We start from the raw sequence: 7,958 nt of genomic DNA, 5'->3' as shown, positions 1-7,958 counted from the left end.
TCCATTTCCTTTGGGCCTCCGCGCGCAGGGCCTTGCTCTCCAGCCGTTTGCACCGTGGTGCCTGCTCTGCACACTGCAGCTGGGCTGGCGCAGCGTGATGACGCCAGCCTCCCGGGTAGAGCTGATATTCCTGGCCACCCTGACTGCTGTGACACGTGTCCTGGGGTGTGATCAGCATAAGAGATGAGAGCCTGAGGCCACTTCTTGGAGCAGTGCAGCCCACCATGCGTGCCATGGCCGGAGGATCCCTGTGCTTCACGTTAGTGTGTCTGCTACTCCAGAATAATCAGCTGCAGCTTCCTGTCCCTGCCCGGCTTTTGTCTAGGCTGCTATTAATGTATAGGTATTAATGTTCGTAAGGTATTAATGTTCGTAAGAAACCAGGAAGGTTTGCATTTCTCCTTTTTGTTTGAAAGTGGTCACCTCCTGTCCTTTTCCTTGGCCATTCTGACAGTGGTGGGCAACGCACTGAGTAACTTCACAGGCCAGAAGTGGTCCTGGCACCATCAGCCTCTGGCCGGGGCAGTGTCCAAATGCAAAAGTGTGAGTGACACATTGTTCTACAGATACAGTCCCTGGCACCGTAAGTCCTCAGTATTCCTCATGGGAAGCAGAACAGTGGTGCCTGTGCACCTCCACACGCCGCATCTGGGCATGTTCCCTTCCCCCGCAAGCTGGGAAGGTGCTGAGCACGGGGCAAAGGGGACGAGCAGGTTGTGCTCCGGGAAGCCACATGGCAGCTTCCTTCTCTGCGCAGGAGCTGTCGTTCAAGTTGTGCGGTCTTCTGGTCCCTGTGAAAGGAGCCTTAGCTCCATGTGAAGGAAAGGGCCACTGGGTCACGCTGCACCCTGGGCTGATGCAGAGACTCGAGCTTGCAGCCCCTTCTACAGTCCTCCAAGTTCAGCTTCACCAACAAAGGCTGGCATCACAGGTGCTCTCTCCTCTCAGGCAGCCAGCACTGACTCCTTTCTCCCCGGAGCATTCCAAGAGGTTGCTGGGCACTGCCCTGCTATGTGCCCCACGGACCACACGGAAACCTGGGAGGCTGTACTCGCTGCTGCTGCGGCACTGCCTGCAGCCTGCCGGGTCCTCACTGCCGCTGCCTCACCTTTACTCTGCATCCCTGAGAAATTCCTCACTAAGCCATTTGCTGCCCATTGTGTTTGATAACAGTGGGAGCCCCTGCCACTTGGCATTTGCCTTCAGGTGGGCTGAGGCCTGGTGCCAGCATAGGAGCCTCCTTCATTCAGTGACAGTGCCAGGAGCTGTCCCCTGGCGGTGGCTACAGTCTGAAGGCTTCCATTGAGACTAAGTCTCCCCAGAGCACCTCCCTCAGACAAGGGTCTTCACGAAATTTCTGTGTGTGCATCCTTGCTGGGCAAGCAAAAACTTGCATTTTTGAGAACCTTGAGGCAAGGGGTTCTTGACCTACATATGTCTGCCGCTGACCTGCACAGTATTGGATGAGATTTTAGCAGCCACCAGCACGGCCTCTTCCTCCTCCTGCCCACAGCCAGCTGAATCCCAGGACATGCAGGGTGCTGGGAAGACCAGTTCACACCACACCTTGCTCGCCTGGTCACACTGATAGGCTACACAGATCCCCTGACCGTGGCAGGAGGTGACGGACCACCGCTTGGGATCCTTCTGGGTTGTGGAGTTAGGAAGTTGAAAATGTGCCACCCTGTACCACCTGCTGCTTGAAGTGTACAGGGAAGTCCCGGCACAACCGGGACCACCACCTCTTCAGATGGTGAGCATGTGCCAGTGGTGGAGCATGTGCCAGTGGTGGAGCATGCGCCCCACGTGACACCTAGCTTCTTCCTGCTCTTCCTGTCAGAGCTTTCCCTGCCCATGGGAAAACCCACAGAAAGTGCAGTTCTGCCCTGCTAGTGCAGCTGAGGCAGGATTCACATGTGGACGTTGGTACCTTCTTCATGTGCGTGGACTGTGAGCAGCAGCCACTGGAACTGCCTGGCTGGGCAGAGTCACGCGCTCCAGATCTCCACTTGGTTGCTCTAACTCAGCTCCTGACCCTTCTTGCATCTGGGTTGTCTCTGTCTACTGGCTTTTCATCTTTGGTAGCAGCCGTCCCTGAGATACCCTACTGCACATGCAGGGACTGCTTTTAACACAGCACTTTAGCCCCGCAGCAAACCCAGGCATCCTGGTGGTTGTGCGGAGCCAGTGTGTTCCTGCTGGGAACAGCGTCCCTCGCTGAGTGACTGCCTTTGGCAGCAGAACAGTTTGACATAACCAGACCCAAGCATGGCGTAGCCTCGAGTCTGCCTCTCCCTCCTTCCTGGGCCCCTCACGCTTTGCCCTCCGTCCCATCCCCACTGCGTGCTCAGCTCTCCCATGGGGGACACAGCGCTCCACACTGTGGGCCCCCTCAACTCCACTGAAGATATTTTGCTAATGTTTTTATGCAAGTTTCTGAAGGAAAGTCTGTGGCTGGCATGTCTTTCCTCACTGACAGGCCACTTGGTCTCGCCGACGCTCCGTCTGCAGTTTGGCAGTGCTGACATATCCCCCAGGTTCCTGTCACCCTGTTCACGACACAACACTACTTTTTTAGGGGGTTGTTGATACATCGCTCCTTGGCGTGTCTGAAAATAAAATGAGAGAAGCGCCCGGTGCCCTGAGATGTGCGTGTCGTGACGGGGAGAGGCCACTAAGGCCCGACTGGAAGCTGCTGTGCCGTGTGCCTTTCTCTCCTGATGGTCAGTCTGGTCGTGTGGCTCCCGCAGTGACCACCAAGCCTGCGTAGTGCCACAGGCTGTCACGTTCAGGCTGTGTAACATGAAAAGCTGTACCCCCATTGCTGGGAATGGCGGCAGCAGCTGAGGGCACGCCTTGCGCCTTGGACCGCTGAAGGGCTTTGCCCTTGCTCACGCCCTCGGCCTGCTGTGTGTTCTGCTACGAGACAGTGAGTTGGGTGTAACCATGGGAGGAGACAAGAGGCGCAGGAAGGCAGCGTGCCAAAGCCGTCACAGAGGCAGGAGTCTGACACCAGGGCAGTGGGAACCCCAGATGGGAGGGGGGAACATCAGGCCAGGGCGTCTGTGGGGCTTCGAGGGAAAGGCCAGGCAGGCAGGGAGAAAGGCTGTAGTCACGATGGCCGCCGAGCTGAGCAGAACTGCTTCCTACCTGCCTAGCCCCTGGCCCGCTAAGCCAGATGGATACTGCCTTCCGGGTGCCTGGGCCAGGCTGTGGAGGCATGCCCTGATGGCTATTTCCACAAGACATGCCTGGCCCGGCCTGTTGCCATCTCTTAGGGATTGGTGAGAGCAAAGGGACACTCTCTCCCCATCTTTTTTAAGATGTCAAATCATGCTATGCCCATCAGAAGACAAGGAATGCTTGGAAATCAGGTGAAAGTCGCCTTCTTGGTAAATGGCCAAACAAGACAACTCCAGGTGGCATGGCCCACGGTACACATGCTCACCTGCCCCTCTTGGTCCCGTTAATGCATGCTAGTCATGTGGCTTGCAGCATGGGATGGAGCAGGTGCGCGTGCCAGGGGGCCCAAAGTGCCCACTCACACGCGTGCCTTTCTGCACTGCACTCTTCCACAAGAGGTCTTCCCAGAGAGGTGTGGCAGAGCAGAAGGAGCGCAGGGTTTCCCCTCAGGAGTCCAGAGATCTGGGTCCGCAGATAGAGCTCAGAGCCAGATGGCATGGTCCTGCACGATCTGTGTGCAGCCTAGGACTGGGGCCAGAGGAGAGAGCTGCTGCTAGCAATGCCTGCTCTGGAGGTGCCCCACAGGGAGAGGAGAGCCCAGACGTCTCCGATTTGCTTCTGTAACTTGCTTGCTCCCTCCCCATTTATGTGGTTTTTGCCGGCTATAGAGAAGAGGTGGGGAGTAATCTATAGGCCTAGGCAACAAAGAGGAACAGATGGTAAGTAGAAAGATGGTGAGTAAAATGTGACTATGGGATGATGCAGCACAGCAATGGCAGTCACCTAGGACAGGGAGGCATGAGGCACCAGGGGGGATAGAGAGCAGAGGAGAAACGGGAGAAAAAAGAAAGGGAGCAACAACAGGGGAGTGGGGAGCAGGGCACAGGTGGCAGCAGAATGCCCAGGCCTGCTTCTAAGGCTGCACAAAGAGGGCGGTTCAGTTCATTCCCTTATTAGTGGGGCTGGAAGTCATGGGGACAGGTTCAGCGGGGTTGAGGGTAGCAGTACATTCTTATACTAAATTATCTAACCAGCTGATTGATGATGTTCAAGCATTATCTGGTACTATCCAAGATATCCAAGACCAGATAGATTCGCTAGCAGAAGTGGTCTTGCAAAATAGATGCTTAAAACTTCTGACAGTAGAGCACGGGGAAATATGTCTTGCTTTACAGGAAAAGGGTTGTTTTTATGTTAATAAATCAGGCATAGTTCGAGACAAAATCCAGGAGCTTCAAGATCAACTACTCAAGTGGAGACAACAGCTTGTGGAGGACCCCTTCTCCTTGTTGTGGGGAGGAATGTTCACCTACCTTGTGCCCCTGTTGGGACCCCTCTTCTCACTCCTACTCTTGCTCATGATAGGACCTTGTATTTTTCAAAAGCTTACAGCACTCATCAGCTCACGTTTAGATGTTTTTGCTGCAAAGCCCATTCAGATACATTATCATCAGCTGGAAATGGCAGATCATCAAGAGTATCATGAGAGGGTTCCCCCAAATGGACCCTATCATAATGTGGCCTAATCTGATGTAGGCTCCCTGGTGAGATGGACAAGTAGTCAATGACGGGCAACTAGGACCCACATGCAATGCCACCGACCACCTAAGACAGGAACAGGGCCTACTGTCACCCTGCAATCCCAAGACGGGTAAGGTCTGGTCGATCTCATGTGAAGGAGTCCTTGACCCAAGTCACGCATTGTCCCTGCAGGGCACTGTCAATTTCCGCTTGATGTATTTAATAAAAAGGGGGATAAGTGGGGGGCGATAGAATGCTCCTGTTATATTTTCCCTTATTTGGGCAGGAAGTGCTGCAGCACCAATCCCGCTTGCCTCGGCATCTTCCTGTGGTCCTGGACCTCCACTACCAATCCACAACTAGTCCCACCCAACTGCTTCCACTATACGGCTATTTAGACCCTGCTCACTTCCTCAGCAAATGAGACTTGATCAGAAAGCCTGTCTTGTCTCCGTCTCTTGTGTCTCTTGCCCTGTCTTGTTCATCCCTGTTCCTCTTCCAGGTCATTACCCCATGTCTCAACTCGCGGGCCGAGTCACGCGGCACTAAACGTAACACATGTGCAGTGCCTTGAGCGGTGGATAGTTTTAGGTGTCATTTGACTCCTATGTTGTGGTACTCAGCTAATCAGAAACTGGTGCTGCTGTGAAGGTATTGTGTAGATGTGGTTAATATGCACAACTAGTTGACTTTATGCAAAGAAGATTATGTGCGATGATACAGTGGGCCTCACTTGATCAGATGAAGGCTCTCAAGGTCGTAGGAAGGCTTTCCCTCCCAGAGAAGAGTCTGCCCTGAGACGGTAGCACCCTTCCTGCCTGCATGTCTGGCCTGCTGCCTTCTCCCCAGATTCTTGCCAGCCCTGCGGCTACGTGAGCTGATCCCTTAAAGCAGTGCTGGTGAGCCTATGGCACACACGTTGTTTTTCTTTTAAGACAAAAGATGTTAATGGAGAGTTATAAACTAAAGGTTTAGGTTTAACTGCAGTGTTGGCACATTGCAATAAATCTGGGACTGAGAAGGGCTGGGATCATGGCATCCACTCAGGGTGGCTTGGTGCCGCTCTGTGTAGGGTGGATATGTGGGGAAAGACACTGGGAACAGAAGACTACCTGGTGTCCTCCGTGGCGATGGCTGCAGCCCCCATGTTGAAATCCTGACCTACAGGGCGATGAGATTCGAGGTGGGCCTTTGGGAGCTGACTTGGTCATGAAGGTAGATGCCTCAGATAAGAGACCCCAGCATGCTCCCAGAGCTGCTCTGCCTTGAGAGAGCACAGCGAGAGGACGTCGCCTGCAAACAGGAAGAGAGTGGGGCCTCTGTGGACCTGCTGCTGCTGCTGTCCTCAACTTGGGCTTCCAGCTCCATAACTAAGAAAGCAATGTCATTTCTAGGCCACCCCACCAATGACACTGTGCCACGGTAGCCTGAACAGACAATCCCCCGTGGGGTGCGGAGCCTTACGGCCCCACATCAGGCTGGAGCACCCCAGCCACAGCCCCGTGCTGTCGGCCTGCACAGCCCTGCCTGCCTCTCCACCCAACCCTTCTCTTCTCTGCCCTTCACAGCCTGTCCCTTTTTGGCTCCTACCCTTTGCATTTCTTCACTCTGTTCCCCTAAGTCATCTTTGAAACTCCCAGCGCTGCCTGCAGTAAGTGCTGCTATTCTGCTGCTTTCTGCCTGCACTGGAGCAGGTTTTCCTTCAGATTCCAAGAGATGACAATAATTTACACTTTGGAATTTTTCACATTTAAACTGGCATCTATATGGATAACTTGTGCTTTGTTTTTCAAGACAGTCTCACTGTGTGGCTCAGCCTGGCCTTCACCTCATTGTGTAGCCCCGGCTTGACTCAGCCTCCTGAGGGCTGGGGTTATGGAAGTGCACTGTCGTGCCTGGCAAGGTATCCATATAATAAAGAGTGTTTATAAAGCTGTTTCATTAAAAAAATTATGGTGGATATTCTTGGAATTATGCATTTAATCCATTTTAGAAATCTTGGGGTTGGGAGATAGCTCAGTGGCATAAGTGCCTGCCTGGCAAGTGCAAAACCCCAAATTTGATCCCTGGTCCTGCATACCATGCGGGGCCCGGAACCAGGTGTGGTTGCACACCCCTGTAATCCCAGCCCTGGGGAGGCTGAGACAGGAGGATCACTACAAGTCCAAGTGGTGAGACCCTGTACCAAATACATTAAAAAATAAATTAAATAAATAACTTTCATAGCGAGACCCCGTATCAAAAACAAAAACACATACACACACAAAGAAATCTTGAAGACTGATAAATATAAAAAGAAGGAACAGAAAACCACAGAGCTCTGGGGGAAAGTTGTATTTATTTTACTTTTAATTATCAAAGAATTCACTAAGAGAGGAGGCAGTATATGTAATGGAGTGCGGGGTTCCCAGAGGCAAACATGCAAGGGATGTGACAGTGTGGTAATCAGCATGTAAATAAAGTCACACTGGCGACAAAGCATAAAAACATAACAGGAGTTAGCCTTCTTGTGCAAGTCCAGCACCTTGGACCACTCACGAAAGCGCAGTGGAGAGGCGAAGTGCTGCTGAGCTTCTGCCAAGACGAGATCTCGCTCTGCTTTGGAGAACTCACACCAGAGACAAAGCCCATCACTGACCAGCGCTGACTGAGCCCCGACTTCACTGTGATGTATAGTTTTCACCAGACAAAAATAAATCAAGATGACGAATATGAAAAAGCTTTCAGGTCGAGCCTGATGCCTGGCACACAGGAGTGGCCCCGTCCCTGCACAATGGCCCCAAGTCCCGCAGATTTGAGGGAGCCCGGAGCCTTCATTCAGGATTTCAGTCAGGCTGACTGGACATCAGGGAATTAAGACTGTTCAGCAAAAAAATGGGGAGACCTCCAGGGAGTTGCCAGGCCTTCGCTAAACCTCAAAAAATGATCAAAGAGAGAAGTTTCGTGTATACATGGAATATGGAAAAGTTCTCAGAGAAACCTTGTACACATCAGGGAATGGAGAGCTGCTGTTGCAGGCGGTCCCTCGTGCTGGCATGGGCAGTGCAGAAGGGGGACAGCACGCTGAGCGTGGCTGCATCCCATCAGGGGCTCGGATGGAGCTCGGCAGTAGAGGGCTTGCCTAGCACCGGAGGCTCTGGGTTGGCTCCCTGGGACTGACTGGAAAGAAAAGAACTTCCTTCAGAGGGAGAGGGAGGGAGGGAGGGAGGGAGAGGAGGGAGGGAGAGAGAGAGAGAGAGAGAGAGAGAGAGAGA

The sequence above is a fragment of the Octodon degus genome, unplaced genomic scaffold (assembly GCF_000260255.1).
Source record: "Octodon degus isolate 3935 unplaced genomic scaffold, OctDeg1.0 scaffold00029, whole genome shotgun sequence".
Lineage (NCBI taxonomy): Eukaryota > Metazoa > Chordata > Mammalia > Rodentia > Octodontidae > Octodon > Octodon degus.
This window is presented reverse-complemented; position numbering follows the sequence as displayed.